We start from the raw sequence: 19,318 nt of genomic DNA, 5'->3' as shown, positions 1-19,318 counted from the left end.
ATAGTGAAGGGTAGAGAGGTGTTCATCAATCATGGAATAAAGTCCGTCAGTCCCTAATCCATCCACATCAAATCTGCCAGGTAGACCCCGCCACTGCTAAGGTGAAATTTAGGATATAAAGAGGAAGGAAAATGATGTGGCTCTGGAAAAGGCCTCTGAATCAGCAGGTAGATTAAGGCAGGCTGAGGTACATGAGAACACACCGGAAACAATACCTTAGAGGCAAAAACAAGAAAAAATTTCTCTAAGTTTCAAGATGAGACCAAAAAAAAGGTGTTAAAAGTTCTTTTTGACCCCAAAACGATGCCTCACCAAACTGCAGTCACCTCAGGTCAGGGAGGGAGCAGAGGTTGCACAAGCCCCATCATTCAGCAGCAACTTACTCCCAATTTTTTGCACTGCAGGCTCTTTCCCTTCCCTGCAGCCTGACCTCCCAGCTGCTGTTCACCTTCCTGACATCTGAATCCTTTGAGAAAGGTCTCACCAGGGTGTTCCAACCCTTCCCACACCCACCAGAGCCCTTCCCTGCTTGCTGCAGACCAAATGTCCCAACACCGCCACACCTGGACTAGAGAAAGCAGCAGGGCAGAGGAACCACCCGAAAATAGGAGTTGGTGGGATTTTATCTCCACTTCTCCCCAATTCTCAAGTTCTCCACTGTGAGTGCAAGTGCTCTGACCAGTAATACCATCACCAACACCTTCCCCAGGCTCTGAGCAGGAAAACTGGCTAAAATTATACTTCTCTCATCCAGGTAAAATCTAAGCCTTGCAAACATAGGAAGGATTCCTCAGCTTTAAACTGGCTGTGGTGGAGAGGCCAGGTCCGTGTTTCAGCAGCAGCCAGACCAGCACCTGCCATCAGATTTAAGACATGAAGGAGGGCTCACTCTTAAGTTTATTTGCAAGGCACAGTAAGATTGGTGGACTCAGAAAAGCTGTATTTCACTCTGGGGACAGACACAGAAGGGCTGTAGCTGTGCTCTTAGCGTAGCTTTATTTTCAACACAAAGTTCATCCCAGACACTTGGAACAAGGTGGATTTTCCTGTTTTTCTGGCTGGAGGGAAGCTATTACTCTGTCAGGGGCAAGATCAGGACCGAAAAACCAACATTTGAAAATGGGAACAGCCTTGCAACTCTTTAGAGAAGTCAAACTGCTTGAAAACACCAAGTAGGAGTGGTACCAATCCCCTGGATGAGGGAAGGGATGGCACAGAAAGCATTAGAGCATCCACCAGCTCAGACATGAGTGCTGGAGGGTATCATTAAGAGGTAAAATCCCCACAAATAAATATCTGCAGGTTGTACTTTGGCAGCAGCCCTCAACTGCACATTCTAGTGAGACATCTCATTGGTTAAAGACCTCCACAGGCATCCTCTGGGCTCTAGAGCAGTGAAGGAGTGCTGATCCTCTACACTGCTCTTCTACAACACATCTGAGAGTGAAAAGAGGCTGGAGAAATTATTAAACTACAGAAGAGATCAGGAGGAGGCTGTTCCCATGTGGCAAAACCTGATGTGTTTGTATGTGCTACTCTGAGCCTTCTGTCTTTAGGAGCAGTACCAAAACCACAGGAAAAGATGTTCTTTGAAAAGCAGACTTTTGTGCTCTTCATTAAAAAGGGCTGTGGGAAGTTATGGCTGAGGGGATGAACCCAAACAGAATGAAGTGGAAAACAGCCTGGCTTTCAATTACATTCTCATGAAACCAAGACAAACAGGTCCCTGAGCCCAGCAGTTACCAAGAAATTTTCTTTTCTTTTTTCTTTTTTCTTTTTTCTTTTTTCTTTTTTCTTTTTTCTTTTCTTTTCTTTTCTTTTCTTTTCTTTTCTTTTCTTTTCTTTTTTCTTTTTCTTTTTCTTTCTTTCTTTCTTTCCTTCCTTCCTTCCTTCCTTCCTTCCTTCCTTCCTTCCTTCCTTCCTTCCTTCCTTCCTTCCTTCCTTCCTTCCTTTCCTTATTTTTTCTTTGTTCAGACTTTGGAGCAGCTTGGAGACAACAACCCCAGACATCTCCTCTATTTCCTGTCTATTTTTAGTGAAACAGTGGATGTCAGACAGCTCACCTGGCCTGGAGGTCAGAGGAGTGGTGAAGCACTTTTCTAAATGTATCACCAAGTGCCACCTGAGATGCTCTGAGGGTGAAAGACACGGCACAGATCCAGCTGGAGAGCTGTGCGCTTCGGGGCTGGAAGTGGAGGCCAGGCAGGACACTCTGGAACACCTCAAATAATATTTGATGGCTTTCTAGGCATCTGGATCCCACTCATGGAATTCCAGCCATGATAAAGTGCAGCTGGTTGTCTCATGGAAGCCTTCACCCACCTCCCTCTGTTATCTGCTCTTTTCAGTCCCATTGATGGGAAAGCTGAGCTTCCCTCTACACCGTGTGGGGCATGGAAAGAATGGGCATGATGCGGAGGGACAGCTCAAAGGGGAGAGGATTTTTCCAGGAAAACACATGTTGCTTTTGAGACACTTCTGGGTTCAATTTTAGTGCCACAACTGGTCCAGCACAGACACTTAATTGGAGGGTGGTGTCCTGCAATTTGCTGGCAGTGATGGGATCAATTTTAGGCAGCAGTGCATCCTTACACCACCAGCACCTGTGGAAACAGGGTGATGAAGGCTGCAGTGACAGGTATTCCACATAATGCTTTTGATTTCATTATTAATGCTGCTTTTCTGTGCTGTTTTGGGCTGAGGGTTAGTATAACTAGACTAATAATAAGTATTACATTTTGATCCAATTGTTAATACTGTAATTAAGCTAAAAATAAGCGAGTTTTTTTCCTGCAGACAGAGTGTATCCTGTTAACAAGATTTTGAGGGTCAGGAAATGAAGGGGCACTGAACCTGCAGAGCTGCCTCTGTGATCAGCCACTTTCTCTTTCTTATCTAAATGAACATGCAAATACAAACCCCAGGCCCAGTCTTTTTGCCAGTTACTCACTGCAGTCCTCTCCAAAACTGGCCTATCATTTTCCAGAAGGCTCATGCAGAGCTGGGTAAAATGTTTGCAGGTTTGTGTCCTTTAAAATAAAAAATCCTGTGACTGGGGGACAAAAATGCAGGGAAAAAGATTGGATCAAGATACTCTGCTCATTAAAGTCAGGAAATGGTGCAATCTGAAAGGTCTTAACTCTCGGTCCCAAAATAAAAATGCCTTTTCCTCTCCCTTTTATTTCTTCCCAAGCCATTTCAACACTGCTTACTGCTGCGAAAGTGATCTTGATAAACTTTAAAAATGCTGTGACTTTATTGGATTTATTAAAGATCCTCCGACTTTATTGGAATTCCCTGTTACAAAAATATCTTAGCTGAGGACTGAGTATGCTGGGCACTGAAAGTGCTCAGCTGTGTGCTGCAGCTCTCAAACAGACAGCACAGATTTGCTTTTGGGTCTTGGGTTTTTCAGAGCAGAAGGACTTTTTTTTTAAGGAAGGGGATTGACAGCTTGTTGAGGGAGATGATCCTTCCCCTCTGCTGAGGCCACATCTGGAGTGCTATCCCCAGTCTGGGCTTCCCAGCACAAGAGAGGCATGGACACACTAGACATATAAATATATATATATAAATAAAATCTGCAATAAAAAAATAAAAACCACTTTTCTTGTGAAGGTGGTTGAGCACTGGAGCAGGTTACTCTGAGAGGCTGTGTCCAGGCTGGATGGGGCTTGGAGCAACCTGGGGTAGTGGAAGGTGTCCCTGCCCATGGCAGGGGGTTGGGACTGAATGACCTTTAAGGTCCCTTCCCACCCAAACCAATCTATGATTTTATGCTTCTGTGAAAAACTGGAGTTTTATCCCAAACTATAACCAAAAGCATGAATCATCCGTGGAGCCAGATGGGTGACAGCAGGAAAGGAGCTGTGCAGGAATTAATAGACCACTGGTGTTCTTGTGGTATCCAGAAATAAGAGGTATCCCACAGAACCTGATGAAGTAGCCTCTGGAAAGAAGGAGGGATCTCTGTGTGAGGGAGTTTTGATGTTAACTGGTTCTTTTGACACATTTCTGTCTCCCTGCCACCTGAGCCCTGCACAGCCACACTTCAAACACCTTCCCAGCTGGAAATAAGCTGAAAAATAGTAGATGTTTTCCATGTATTAAATCCCTTTCCTAAATAAACCTGGAGCAAGCACCAGGGAGGTTGAAGAGGTACTTAATAAAAATGACAGTGCTAACATCAGTAAAAATGAGGATAAATAGCCCAGGAATTGGTTTAGGGTCGGAATTAGAATTAAAACTCACCCTCTCCTGTAGATCAGCCTCCCTTCAGGACCAGAAACAGAAGTGTTAATTTGCCTCCTCCTCACTTGATGTGATGGAGTGAATGTGACAGGGGAGAGAATGACCTTATACCACAGTCTATCCTAGACACGGTTACAAGGATTGCTTCTGAAAGGAAATGCAGGAATTATCTCACTTCTGCAAGAGAAACTCCAACTCTCCTGTTAATAAAAGCTGTGACTTGGGCTCCAAGTACTCCTGAAGCTGGGGATAGATTTCTCCTGGGAGAGGGTCACTGCAAATGGCAGGAGAAATTCAGAATTGCTTTTACAGAGGCCACAAACCCAAGTTTCTTCAGAGCATCTCCAAGCTTGTTGTCTGCGTGGCTGTGAAGGCTGACATGGCAGCTCAGAATTCATGTTCTCAGAAATAAAAATTCAGATCCTTTGCCCTTTACAAAAATCTGTAACATCAGGAATTTTCCACTCTCGAGAGCGAGCAGATGGGAGGAACCTCCCTTAAATGCCATCTGCAGCACCACCATAATTTCATAACCCTCGCTGTCAGGAAAGATCCCTTTTTAAGTCAAAAGAAGCCTGATCTGGGGGAGAAAAAGGGAAATCTCAGCCTGCATTCCTTGTTTCCCTGTATTGGCACACAAAGAGGAGATAAACACCGTGAATCCAACTTTAGGAGACTGATGGGTGCCCTGAATAGGTACAGATATTTATGATGACATGAAGGAGCATGATGGCCCCAAGACACCTGGGTTCCTTCTTTACACCTCCAGTGACCACTCCATGATACCTGATTCACACCTGTTTCAGGAAAGCCTAATTTTCTCCTTGGAAATTCCTCTCTCTCCCTCCATGGACATTAGAAAGCTCTTGGAAAGGGCTTGGGAAACCAAATTGGACCAGATACCTGTTACGTGGCTAAAACTGCACGTTGAATTCAGGCCTGCACAACTGTGTTGGGTTGACCCTGAGTTGATGGACAGTCTTTAAGACCAATTACGCTTCTCACAATTTACATATTTAAACCGCACGGAAAGGCGGGACTTCCCCTTTTTGGTCGGAGCTCGCCTGCTGGAAGGTGGGGGGGCTCCGAGCCTCCCGGCCCCGCTGGGCCGGGCCGGGGCCACTGCCCCTTTCCCCCTTTCCCATCGCTGCGGCACGGACCCTGGGTCACTGAGGGGGACTGTCCCAGAGCCGCAGGCAGCTAAAACCAGCCATGGACTGCTCACAGCTAAACCCATCCAGCGCGGCTTCTGGGGACAGGCGGGTCCCTCTCCTCTCCATGCGGAGCCGGCGGAGCCAGCGGGAGCCGGCAGAGCCTCCTGTCTGCAGCCAGCACACTCCGTGCTGAACTGAAGAGGACACCACGCAGCCAGCAGCACAGAGGGAGCGAGGCTTTCCCCACCGTAAAGCCCGAACAAGAACACCCTTCAACATGGCGGCTTCAGAGTCAGAGAGAAAGAGAAGTGAGTCCCGTGGGACGGAGCTGAGCATGGCGACGGGAGAAAAGAGGGCGGTGCCGCGATTCTGGCGCGCAGCTTAAAAGAAACCTTCTTGCATGCCGTGGTAAGAAACTGTAATACCACAAACTGTTTGTCTCTTTAATCCATTTGAAGAACATGGGGGGGGGGGTGGAGAATCAACGTGTGCCTATGAAGTTTGTGAAGAGTGCCTATGCCAGGCTATATAGAAATAGTAAGAGGCTGTTAGAGACTTGTGGCAAAGAAAAGCCTCTGTGTGCAGGCCAAAATAACTTATCCTTAAAAAGATGAATAACCCCATGTGATGGCCCATGTTCTGTAGTGTGAAAGAACTGTGAAATTCTTCATGGGAGAGATGTTCTACACATAGCAGACTGTTTGTTTCCGGGCGGGTCTGCTATTGGTGGCAGTTTGGGAACCACGTGCAACTGAAGGAAAACCCTTTTTTCCTTAAGCATAAGAGAGAGACTTTTCAGGAACTGCAACACTGACTAACATCCCATGTTCTGTTATCCCTTGTGTGAGCTGGATAAAAGGAGAGAAGTGCTGGAAAGAGGGAGGGGGGGGGAATTTACTTTAATTTTGTTTTGTTGTTTTCTCTTTACTTTTAATTCTGTTAGTAATAAAGCTCTTTCATTGTACTGCAACTGTTTAAGGTTTGTGCCTGCTTTGTTTTTCTCCTAATTCTTATCTCACAGAAGGAAAATAAGTAAATAATGAATATTTTGAATCAAAACCACTGCATTTAATTGGTGTTTCTGCCTGGTTTCAAACTCAACCCGCTACAACAACTCACCCAGGACCAGGCAGAAGCGGAGAACTGATTTACTGGGGCACTCAGCTGGTCTCCGGGATAGCTCTGGAAAAGCCACATCCCCAATATCTCCTCTTGGAGATGCAGACAGAAAAACTAAGAGCCTCCACCACAATGCTCATCATGCAGGGCAGTGCAAGATGGTTCAGTCTGGCTCACTGGGAAGTGCACACCAGGAATATTGCCACTGCTGGAGGCTGCTGCACCCTAAAAATTTCACAGTTACAGACAAGAAAAAACATACTTATCTCAGAAATATATGGCAGGAAGGGAAGCTCTGTGTGTGTGGTGAATCTACACCTAAATTCAATCTCCACCTAATATAAACAAAACGAGTTTTGGAGCAAGGTAGAAGGAAGGAGGTGGGCAGGGCGAAGGTGTCCGTGGACCAGTTTCTCAGCAGAGAGGAGGCCTCCCTGCTTCTGCTTAATTGATTAATTCCTTCTTAGCAGAGTCATCTATTTGATGTGCTTTTCCATAAAAGCAGTTCAGAAAGTTCATGGGAATTAATCCGTGAAGATGGCTGGAGCTGCAAAGCCAAGCATCTGATTAAAGGACGAGGAGATCGCTCACAGCTTAGCTGCTTTCAAAGTTGTTCCCAAAGTCTTTGCTAACCTTCATATTTCAAAGTTCATTTCTTGGCACTGGGGAATTTAAAGGGGAAGGTTCCTTTTTAACAGCGGGATTATTACTGTGATCAAAAAGCCAGGGGAATAAATTCTGAGGGAGGCCACACGCAAAGTCACGCGCGCGCCCGTGAAAAGCAGCGGATGAAAAGATCCAGAGGCAAACTCACACACAGAGGCTTCTGCTCCAGAGCCCATTCAAACCAGCCTGCTCTGAATGCAGCACACACCTCACAGATAAAGGCAGAGCCATCACTCGTGCCAGGGCTACCTGCCTGTGCCCAAGGATCTGGAGAAACAAACAGCACAGGAGTGTTCTCTCTGCAGGGGTTTGGCATCATTGCTGCTCGCAGCAGAGCCTGCCCAGAGAGATGGGAAGGGGAGCAAGAGCTCCAAGGGGGACATAACTCAAGTGTGCTGGTGCTGGGTGATGTAATGAGGTGACAGAAATCCTCTGCTGATGCCGTGCAAGGCAGTAACGATGAGGGATGATGTGGGAGGCTTGCAGAGGGACGTCACACTGCCAAGCGATTCTGTGACTAAAGAGCAGCTGAAATTGAGGGGAAGTAAGAGCAGGGTGGTACACATGGGAAAAAGAAAGCAATCCTAACTTTACCTACAGTGATGAGTTTTGAATGGACTATTACTTACTCAGGAATGAGTTGGTGTTTAGAATGAGCAGTTCTATGAATATGTCACCTCCGTGCTCAATGGTGGTGACAAAAAGCAAATTGAATGTTAAGAATGAATAGCAAAGGAATGGAGATCAAAATAGAAGCCATTATTACAGCCTTGTGTAAATTCGGTGCGTGTCTGCCTCCAGAATGTTTTGAGCAGCTCTGCTGTTCCCCCTGCAGAAAGGATGCAGCAGAACTGGGAAAGATGTGTAGAAGGGCAATAGAGTGATCAAAGGTACAGAACAATGAAGTACTCCAGGAATATTCCATCTGAATAAGAGATGACAGAAGCAGAGTATGATAATAGTCTATCAGATGATGAGTGGCATGAAGAGGATGAAAGAGAGCAGCTATTATTCTTTTTTTTTTTCTTTGAAAAGACAAAAAAGGGTGCTTGAGATGATAGCAGGTCAGAACAAAGGACTTGCTTCACACAAGGTGAAGTTAATCAAGAGATAATCCCCCCGTGCTGAGGGGTACTGCAAATGCTGGAAGTTTACTCAATGGAAAAATGTTTAACAACTTAATCAGAAAATATTCATGGAATTCCTAGTAAATACAAAGGTACTTCAGGAATAATTGTGATTCTGTTCTCTAGAGGACATAAAAATATCTGCATTACCCAGTTCCTGACCTTTTATTTTCCCCTATACTGGGTTGGGTAGGCCCAGAGTGTGGATGATGTTATCCGTGCTTGATTTCCTATCTCCTCCAGAGGGTGGAGTGAGCACTGGGGGAATCACAATGCCAGGAAGAGTTCAAAAAATGTGCAGATGTGGTGCTTAGGGACCTGGTTTAGTGATGGACTTGGTAATAATGAGATAAATGTTGGACTTGATGATTTCAGAGGTATTTTAGAACCCCAAGTATTTTATGAACAAAGAGTGAAGGACTTGGCACTTCATCATGGCCTTTCAGGAGGGCAGTTCTCTGGAATCTTTTCTGCATCATCTTCAAGGCTCCTGAAGAGGTCTTTGCACACTAATTCTTCACATTTCCTGAATTTTGTTATGCAGGATTTGAAGTGCTAGAAATTTGCTCAAGTTCTCGGAGTTTGAGGACAAATCAAACCTCACTGCTCTGCAGTTGTGTTACGAACCTGATATTGACTCTCAGAATTAGGGGCAGATCAGGAGAGGAAAAGGATTTAACACTATAAAAGAATATTTTCTGTGCCAGAATTCCATGTAAGGCCCCAGAAGTAGAGTCACAGTGCAAACAGAATGAGATCTGCACTGCTGCCTTTCATGTATGACCTTGTCCAGCTCCTCTCCTCTCCTCTCTCCTCTCCTCTCCTCTCCTCTCCTCTCCTCTCCTCTCCTCTCCTCTCCTCTCCTCTCCTCTCCTCTCCTCTCCTCTCCTCTCCTCTCCTCCCCTCCCCTCCCCTCCCCTCCCCTCCCCTCCCCCTCTCCTCCCCTCTCCTCCCCTCTCCTCCCCTCCCCTCCCCTCCCCTCCCCTCCCCTCCCCTCCCCTCCCCTCCCTCTTTTCATCTAGCAAAAAAACCCCACTCTATCCTGGGATATTAGTGAGTTAATCTAAGGAAATGTAGGCAGGAAAACGATTCAGAAATATTTTGCTGTCCTCCAGCAGCAAAATAGTCTGTAGAAACCTTGTCTGCTATGGACAGAGCTGGACATTTCCCCTGGTGAGGCAGAAGAGAGTTTGAAGAAGGCAAAGCCCTTCTGAAAGAGTAGAAATGTCAGAGTTAAAGTTATGAAGTTCAACTGGGTCATGGAATGACTGTGGACAGGTCTGTGTTACAGTCCTACAAATTTCCTGGCTTGTTCCCTCTCCATCTCACAAGAAGCTGAGGTAGAGGTTGGTTTTTGTGATGGATTCAAATTGTCCATTTGCAAGCCAAGGTGCTGGAAGCACTGATATCTTCAGCCCTCAATAAGTGATGAGGGGCCACACACACACTTGAGAGCCTGCAGCACCCAGGCTGGTGCCCAAATCATCCTGGGAACACGTGGGCTGGGTGTGAAGGCAGAACAGACGGTTGTCAGTGCTGTGTTTAGAAACATGGGACAAGGAGGTGCAGGAGGAGTCAATAACTTTGAGGTCATGCAGCCAGTGGAGATTCAACCCCTGTGTCCTGCATGACATCCCCTAAATCTGTCTTTCCTTCTGATAGCCCCTGGCTAGAGAGCAGCATGAGCAGCACCCAGGCTGGGACTGGACACAGGAATTTGGAAGCGATAGCCTGTGGTGAATGCAGCAGACAGGTGGAGCAGTCACACAGAGTTATCATCTGTGGGGAAAATAACTCTGCCCAAAGGGATTGGGATGAGTCAAGCTAAGGATGCTGCAATTGAGTAAAAATACCTGTTCTTTCCTGCAGTTCAGCTAATCCACATTAACAGTTCACTCGGATTTACTTCCCTCTGGAAACAAGAGCACAGACTCGTGGGATTTCAGGGCGAAAATGCACCAGGTACTTTTTTAATAAAAGATGATTTAAGTGAAATCTGCTGGCCACCTCTCCCCTCTCCTCCACTCAGACCAACCTTCACCCAATTCAGCTTTAGAGAAGAACGTATTTGGGGAGTGAATGCGCAGCAGGTTGCTCTTCCCTGGACTCCAAGCACACAGCAGGCCAAGGTCAGCACAGGTAGCTGAATTTTCATTAGGAACAGATCCTTTTATTGTGGTTTATGGTTCTGGACACAGAGATCAGGAAGGATATCAAGTTGCCTGCTCTTACCTTTATCAAGTCTTTCTTTCAGCAGGTGACATCACCCTGTTGATGAAGGTCAGGTTGGCCTCAGCTCCTTTCTGACTCATTGAATATTGGTGATGGCTGGAGGCAGGGGCAGGCAGTGATTTGATGTGACAGGGCAGGAGGGAGCACACCAGCAGTCCAGCAGGACACAGGCTGCAGGAACAGGCCATGCCATGATCAATTGTGACAAGGGGAGAGCTGTGGATGGATGGTCCAGCAGCCTGAAGTGACCCAGCAAGGGCAGGAAGGAGAGAGGCAAAACCCCCTTTGGTTTGTGTGCATTCCCACTGCAAGGGGACAAATCCAAAGTGGCCTTCCTTAGCTGATGATGGGATCACAGATTTATTGTGTGAGTTCTTGTGACATCATGAACCAGGTCCTTCCCTTAAAGCTCATCTCGTTCCACCCCTGCCATGGGCAGGACACCTTCCACCATCCCAGGCTGCTCCAAGCCCTGTCCAACCTGGCCTTGGACACTTCCAGGGGTCCAGGGGCAGCCACAGCTTCTCTGGGCACCCTGTGCCAGGGCCTCCCCATCCTCACAGGGAAGAATTTCTTCTTAATATCCCATCAAAGCCTTCCTTATTTCAACACAAAGCCATTAATTCTCTGTTTTAAGATACAGAGCACAGCAGTCCAGGCTGGATCCAGGATGTGGATCCATCAGAGCAGGGGAGAAGCAGTAGCAGGGACTCTGCTCTGCAGATCTGTGGCCATGGAAAAGAGAGGCAGGAGCAGGACCTGTGATATCCATCACTTGCCATGTGCTGCTTGACTAACCTGAACATGTATTTAAAGACATCAGGTTTGCTCCCAGGTGATTGTTCCTTCCTCCAAAGGGCTGTTTCTCATGCATTCAGCATCCAAGTATTTTGAGAAAAGGGTTCTCTGTTCCTCCAGGCTCAGGAAGGCAGGGACAGCTGGTAGCTGTTTCCTTCCAGCCCTCTTCCTTTCCCATCCTGTGAAATTTCACGCCAGCTGTGGTCACCTGTTTGATTTCTCTTTGAGTGCCTGCCTTCCTGCACAAATTAATTTTGATTATTGTCTTGCCTGGCAGGGAGGGAACTCTTAGTGGTGTGAGCCTGAAGCACTCACCCTCTTTATATCTTTTTCTTTTTCCCCTGCACTGTCTCTAATTTTGTGGTTCTCTGCCTTCCCCAAAAATAACCCTCAGACCCAATTCTGAACTGTCATCTTCATTACATCACAGCTGCCTGCAGACGGGGCTTATCACTTGCAATCCACTCAGTTACACTTGTGATTAAAACTGATTGCAAATGTGATCCTGGCTGCTCAGCCTGGGAATTGGGAACATCTTTATAATTTCTGACAGCAGATCTTGAGGCCTCAGATGAGCCTGGCAGGACAAGATCTTTGCAGGCCAGTGGGAGCGGGAGAAGAATATGCATCTGTGAGAAAGAGATGGTGATTTAGGGGAAAAAAAATATATATACAGAAGGGCCCAGGTTATAAACCCCCAAGCTGAACTCTGGGAAAGGCAGAGGGTGAAAACAAACTCAGCTCTTTGGACTGCCAGGACCATCCCTTGGAACAGATGATGGAGGCAGTGGTGTAGTGGAGAAAAGCAGACCCCTGCCCAAGCCTTCACTCAGTTTGGGGTATCAGTGGCTCATGGAATAAGCATGGATATTCCCAGGAAAACAAAAAACAGCTGTTGTGCTTCTTCCCAACAGCAGCAGCAGCACATCCCAGTCTCAGGACTCCACTGCACTTCTGCATCTGCTGCTGCTCCATCCTCTTCCCTTTGTATAACTGGAGCCATTTATCCCCTGCTGGATCAGAGCAGGGCTGCAAAATTAAACTTTGCACAGTGATGGAGCCTTAAACGTGCACAGAGCGTTTGCATTTTGCTCCAGACATGGAAGGTTCACTGAGCTGCACCACCTTTCTGTTGGCCTGAACTTTGGCTGATTTCACAGATTTATGTACTTAGAACTAACTATGGACTTTACATTTATCATATAATAAATACAATTTCTTGGATTAATAAATAAAATATTGTAAAATATCACAAATATTACATATCTTTCTATCATACCCCACTTGTTTTTCCCCACCTGCTCTCGCTGGGGATCCAGTGCCCTGTGTTGAACTAAAGCCTGCTTTCCAGAGTTTGTTCCGAGGAGACAAAATCCACCAGATTCCTTGGGAACTTTTTCCAGTGTGTTAAATCCTCTCCCTCATTCACTTTAGTCTTTATTTCCTCCAGCCTGACTTGAGCAGTGTTTTCCATCATTCCCCTCGATGGAGTCAGCCAAACATCTCCATAAGGAGGTGCCTCTCCAGTGTCATTCCCAGGAACTGAATGGGATAAATTTGACACATCTGCTTGGAGTTTGTCCTCCAGACTCTGAGTTATTTTTGCTGCTCTCTTCTGATGTCTCTCCAAGCATTGGATGTTCCCTTGCAGGCACAGACATCAGAGCTGGGTGTCCCCACTTCTCCTATGCCCAGATGAGAAATGACTCTCCTCATTGCACTCAACATGTCCCTGCTTGTGCACCCAGGGACTGAGTCACCCCTTCTGAGGAATCTCAGGCGTTGCTCTAAGACTTTTTCTCAAATCATTGACTTGGTCTGGCTCTCTTGGAGTTGCTGCCTTCCCTCCTGCCTGTGCTCCAAGGGATTTTTTTTTTTTTAATAAAAGAAAACCTTTGCAGAGAGTCCATGCCCTGGGATCATCTCACTCAAGGCATGGAACTGATGTGCCTCTTCCAGGAGCCCAGTCACAAAGACTGGAAGCAGAGACACCCCAAAATAGTCTGATTTTCTGTATCAGCAGGAGGCTCTCAAGGTGTTGAGATCCCTGGAAGTGTCCAAGGCCAGGCTGGATGGGGCTTGGAGCAGCCTGGGATAGTGGAAGGTGTCCCTGCCCATGGCAGGAGGTGGAATTAGATGGGCCTTAAGGTCCCTTCCAACCCAAAACCTCCTGGGATTCTGTGTTGGTTAGGAATGGGAGCTGAGCTGAGCCAGCCCTTGTCTGTGTCGCTGTCCAGCTGATGAAAGGCGTTTGCAGACCTTATTGCCTATGCCTCATTACTATTCAGATTAATTTGCATACCCAGGGTGCACTGCGGGCCGGTGGCACAGCCCTGGTGAAAATTCCCACTTTTTCCGTGGGGACACTTGTGTGAGAACGTGTATCTGGGTTGTGGCACTGCTGAGGGACCGGGATGGAGACACCAGAGGGTCTAAATGGGAAGCTAGGAAAGTCACCATGTCCTAGAGGGACAGCCATGGGATCGCGTGGGTGTGGGGATGGATGCGCAGTATGCTCAGGTTTCTCTTCAAAACGTACAAATCTTTCGCCTTTTACTAAAGATTTCCGTGGAGAGGAACAAAATTGGGTAGTACAGAATTTTTTGTGGCTTCACTGTGGTGGAGCTGCTCTTATGATGGTTAAAAGACAGATAAATTTGGTGGATGATTGAGGAGGTAGAAGTGTCTGACTCAGTCAATGCGTGCTCAGGATTAGATATTGAAATATTAGGGCTCGGTTCCGTGGTTCTCCACGCTGGACTTGTAGGAGAGAGTCCAGAGGAGGGCCCGGAGCTGCTCCAGGGCTGGAGCCCCTCTGCTCTGGAGCCAGGCTGGGAGAGCTGGGAATGTTCACCTGGAGAGGAGAAGGCTCCAGGGAGAGCTCAGAGCCCCTTGCAGGGCCTAAAGGGAGCTGATGTAAAAGAGAGTGGGTGACTTCATACCCAGGGAGATTTTGATAGGACATGAGGAAATGGTTTTAAACTAAAATGGGGAGATGTAGGTGGGACATTGGGAAGAAATTCTTCCCTGTGAGGGTGGTGAGGCCCTGGCACAGGGTGCCCAGAGAAGCTGTGGCTGCCCCTGGATCCCTGGAAGTGTCCAAGGCCAGGCTGGACAGGGCTGGGAGCAGCCTGGGCTAGTGGAAGTTGTCCCTGCCCATGGCAGGGGCTGGACTGGATGGGCTTTAAGGCCCCTTCCAACCCCAACCATTGTGTGACTCTGTTCTTATCTCTGAAGCAGCCTCTGGTGCCCAGGGAAAGAAAGAGCTCCTCCTAGAGGGATGTGCATCCAAAATTATGGGTAAGATTTGCCAAGTTAAGGTTGTGTGTTCACTGAAGTGGCACCTTTATCATGAATTCAGTATGTCCACTCTTTGGGACCATTTTCACAATTAATTTTTAAGGTTAGAAAAGGAAGAGTTTATACCATTCACACCCCTCTCCTTCAAGAAATGAGTTTCCTGCCTTTATTTTTTGCGTGCCTTCATTTCCTGCCTTCATTTCCCCGGCTTTTCAAAGGAGGAAAACTTTCTGTTTGCACAAGTGAGACCCAAATTTTCCCTCCCAGAAAATGCCTCCATCTCTGGGTGAAGTGTGGCATCTGTCTGAGAGCACAGGGAAATGTTTTTATCGGTTCAGAACAGCCCAGAGTCAGGTCCTGCTGCATTAATTGGGACACTGAGCAGAGCACTGAATTTATTTGGAATAATAAAGGGAAGTGTCCCAAATGGGAAGTGTCCAGGGCACACCACAGACCCTGAATGAGATGCCTGGCTTGCAAGGTCCTGGCTTGAAGTGTTTGGCTGCCAACAAATCATTGCTGGTGGCATCTTGGCAGTGCTGCAAATACCACAGACATCCAGTCTTTTCCTTTGGCTCCTGCCCTGGAAGCCCCTCCTGTCATCATGTCTTGATCATCCTCCACAGACACAATTTGGATGCATTTGTGGCTGTGGTTGTGGCGACCTTGCTGTACTGGAGGCTGTAAAATCACCTTGAAGGCCTGCATGGACATCCCTGATGAGTGGAAAAGGCTGGAGGAAAAGATGCTTGGGTTTACAGGCTGTTAAAAAATGAAAATAAACTGTGTTGCATCGAATCTGTGGAAGGCGGATGATTGTTCTCTGCAAAGGCACAGTTTGGAGGGAGAGAACATTCCCACATCTGCTGTGGGGCCTGCAAACAGTCCCTCTATGGCAGAGAGTCAGAGCCACTCATCCCTCACATGAGTGGGATGAGGTGGAACAAAAAACGAGGGGAATTTGCATCATCAGGCTCACATTTTCCCTACAGCTTTTTATGCTTTAGGCTTCCAAACCCAGCCTGGCTACCCAAAGCAGACCCCTGCTTTTAAACAGCTCTAAAATTAAGGGGCACACATTCCCCCCCAGGATGCCTGGGATGCTCAGTGTCAGCACCCCAGCCAAAACTGACATGCAACCTGCAACCAAGAGGCTGCCAGTGACAAGCAGCAGCTTTGAAGGTCACCTCGCCTTCAAGTAAATAAATAAATACTAAATAAGAAAGCAGGCAGCAGTGAATAAACCAGAGACATTCCACTGGCTTGGACTTGATTTTTTTCTTCTTTTTTTTTTTTTTTTATTTCTTCTCTGCTCTTTTCACTTTCACATCCTCAAAGGTCGGTGCTAATAGGAGATCCCTCTCATTGCTCATGCACACTGCAGCACCCTTGCCTGCCTGCCTGCCTGTCTCAGAGACCCTGACACCAACCCAGAGCCCAAATCGTGTCATCCCCACAGCTGATGGCTGTAATGAGACCTTCTGTCAGTACCAGCTTATGACAGGAGGGAGGATGTGCTGCAAATACTGGGTTTGCCTCTGAGACCACAATCTTCACCTTTTACACCACAGTCCTTCTTGCTAAAGGGACATGGTGGTGCCAGGTGTTTGTTTTCCGTGCTCCTCCCTGCCTGCCTGATGAGATCCTGGCTCTGCAAGCTCGGAGTTGAGTTTTTCCAGCAGTTCGTGCAGCCTGGCTGCATGGCCAGGGAAAAGACAGTCTGAAGTCACACGGGGAGCTGCGCCAAGGCTGTTTCTGATTGTGTTGGTGCCATGCTGGACCCATCTGCTGCATCTGAAGGGCTGCTCACAGGAGGAGGTACAGGAGATGGAGACTTGCTGCAGCTCTTTCTTCTCGAGCAGAGAGGCTCACAGCCAGGAGAGGACTGTGCCTTGCCTCTCAGAGTGCCTGGGCTCTTGGGCATCCATCCAGTGGCTCTCTGAGGGCAGCAATCTGGAGAAGCTGACAGGACAATTCCCCAGGGCTGCTCTCCAGGGACACACAGTGCACATGCTGCTCTAATTGAGCCCACTGCTGTCCCAGCAGGGACAACGCTCACTCAGACAAGTTTCTGTCACACTCCAGGTGATAAAACTCATTCCCTGGCATCAAACTTGGAAAATAACACATTGAGGGGCATAACATTCCTTAGTGCCAACCAGCACGGCCTTACGAGAACTCAGTATTTTATCCATGTTACTGGCTACTCCCATGTGTAATCCAGCAGAAGCCAGGGCTGGATGACAGGGAAGTTTTCTTCCTCTTAAAGGAAGCCCACAGAACATGCTCACATTCCCTGAACATACAGATCTTGTCCTTTGTGGTCACTGACACTTTTGAAATGAGACCAAACAATCCAGCTGAAGTAAAAGAGGACACTCAGTCAACACCTCACCCTGCTGCTATCCACCTCACCCCTCTGTGCTGGATAGATTTACACATATATAAAAGTCTGGGATCCCACATATTTAAGGATCCCAGACCAGCAATGTGAAGAGGAGCTCTCACAGAACTCCGTGTTTTCCTGCAGGCTTGTAACCATGGAATTCATCCTGCAGTGTAAGGAAAACCAGGATGCTTGTTTAGGGAAAACTGGGGTAACCCTGAACCCCATCATTAGAAACTATAACTTCTAGAAGCAATGAATCCTCTGAAATGAGCATCCCTAAGGGAATGAGGGACAATGTGGACAGGCAACAGAACTTGCAGACACTCTAGGAATAAACAAAACTGGATTTTGATATTAAAGAAATACAACCTGGTGGTGTTTTCTTCTTCCTGTGATAGCCCAGTGTCACAGCTCCTTCACGTCACAATGAACAGGGTGCCCAGAGAAGCTGTGGCTGCCCCTGGATCCCTGGAAGTGTCCAAGGCCAGGCTGGACAGGGCTGGGAGCACCCTGGGATAGTGGAAGGTGTCCCTGCCCATGGCAAGGGATGGCACTGGATGGGCTTTAAGGTCTCCCAACACAACCCATTCCATGATTCTCTGATTACAAACCCTTTCCCTATGACTTAATATGTGTGATGACAAATACTGAGAACAACCAAGCTGAAACATCTTCTAACTCCTCACCTCATGGACACATCCATCACCTCAGGCCCATCCACCCCCTCAGCTCCTTCCAAGCACTGCATGAGATGTTCCCACCAGGAGCATTGTCACCTCCAGCTTTCCCAACAGCCCAGGAAGGACAATGTGGACCCCAACATAAATCACAACCCACCGAAGCTCTCCGTTCCCTTACCTGCAACTCTGACAGGGTGGCTCCAGACCTGACCCTCCCTACAGAGGTGGCACATGCCTGTGTCCCCAAAACTGTCAGGAGTTATCTCCTAGAAGGTGGAAAATGGCTGGCAGGAGACCAGGCGATCTTGTTCTGACTTCCTCGCTATTGACTCTTCCCCAATTAACATGATAATTGTTACCCCGTGGGCCAGACATGATTAATCAGCAATTTTCCTCTTCCTTCCTTATTTACTTTTTTTTAAGAGCAGCTGGGAAATGTCATTCTCTCCTGCAACAGAGTTTGAAAGCTCCTCCATCTGGACGATCAAATTCCCGATGTAAATACAGGGAAAGGAGGGACCCTGAAGAAGAATGGGGTCCCCAGGGAGCCCCTCCACACCCCCCCATCCCTGCCTGAGGTGACTTTCTCCCCCTTCCCTCATTGTCCCGGCCTTTAGGAGCAGAGCCAGCCACTCTGCTGAAGGGGAACTGGATAAGTGACTGTAAATTAAAATTAACATCCAGCAGCAAGGAGTACAAAGCCATGATTAATGGCTTTTTAATGCTCCACTGTTCCACACTCAGAGCACTTTGTTTTAATGGTGCATGCAGGGCGTGGAGGATGAAAAGTGTGTGGATGTGAGAACAGAGCGTTGCACACACACATCTCAGGAATTCTCACCATTAAGGAGAGATAATCCAGCTCTCCTTAGCTTAGAATTACACAGGAAAACCTCGTCTCCACCTCATCTCATCAAGTGCATCGCAACTAAAGATGGCACGGAGCAAAGTCATCAAAAGAAATGTCCTCTAACCAGCACTTACCCAGATAATTGTTTTTCTGCTTTGGGTTTAATTATAAGGTGGACCAATTGATTAATTGAATAAGTTTCTATAACCTCCTCCACCCTTGCCCTAAGGCAGGTTCCAGTCAGACTTGCTGAATGATAATTATTTGTCTTTCAGCGCGTTGAAGAGTTATGGCTTCTTCGGGGCCATGTCCATGGGTAACACTTCCAACTGTTCATCATTCCATGTGTTGACACGTGCCAATAATTATCCACGTCACTTGGCTACAGGAACGCTTGGAAGAGCCATGCAGGCAGCAGTCATTCTTAAACAATCCTCTTTTTTTTCTTCTTCCTTTTTTTTTTTTTTAAATTAAAAATTGCCTCCTAAAAGCACTTTCGGATAACTTCTATCCAAGAACGTGATCCGACCACGCTGAAGTTTATCCGGTGTGACTGCAGCCAACACCTAATGAAATGCTGTGATTTGCAGCAGAGATGATCAAGGTCAAATTGGATGAAACTGTGATCAAGTGAGATAGTTATTAGTGAGATAGTTATTAGTAAGTGAGATAGTTATTAGTAAGTGAGATACTTATTAATGATCCCCTCAGCTCTTGGAATAGCTACTCCACCTGCTGTTCTGTGCCTGCAG

General features: G+C 47.2%; 1 non-coding gene across 1 annotated transcript; it reads left to right on the top strand.

Moving 5' to 3' along the window:
- The first annotated feature begins 13,859 nt into the window (after positions 1–13,859).
- LOC125325610 lies at positions 13,860–13,973 on the top strand. The gene has a single exon (XR_007203437.1). It is a non-coding gene; the product is annotated as a U5 spliceosomal RNA (small nuclear RNA).
- Positions 13,974–19,318: the final 5,345 nt, after the last annotated feature.

The sequence above is a fragment of the Corvus hawaiiensis genome, chromosome 4 (assembly GCF_020740725.1).
Source record: "Corvus hawaiiensis isolate bCorHaw1 chromosome 4, bCorHaw1.pri.cur, whole genome shotgun sequence".
Lineage (NCBI taxonomy): Eukaryota > Metazoa > Chordata > Aves > Passeriformes > Corvidae > Corvus > Corvus hawaiiensis.
Note: the sequence above shows the minus strand (reverse complement) of the source record. Positions and strands in the feature narration are given on the sequence as shown.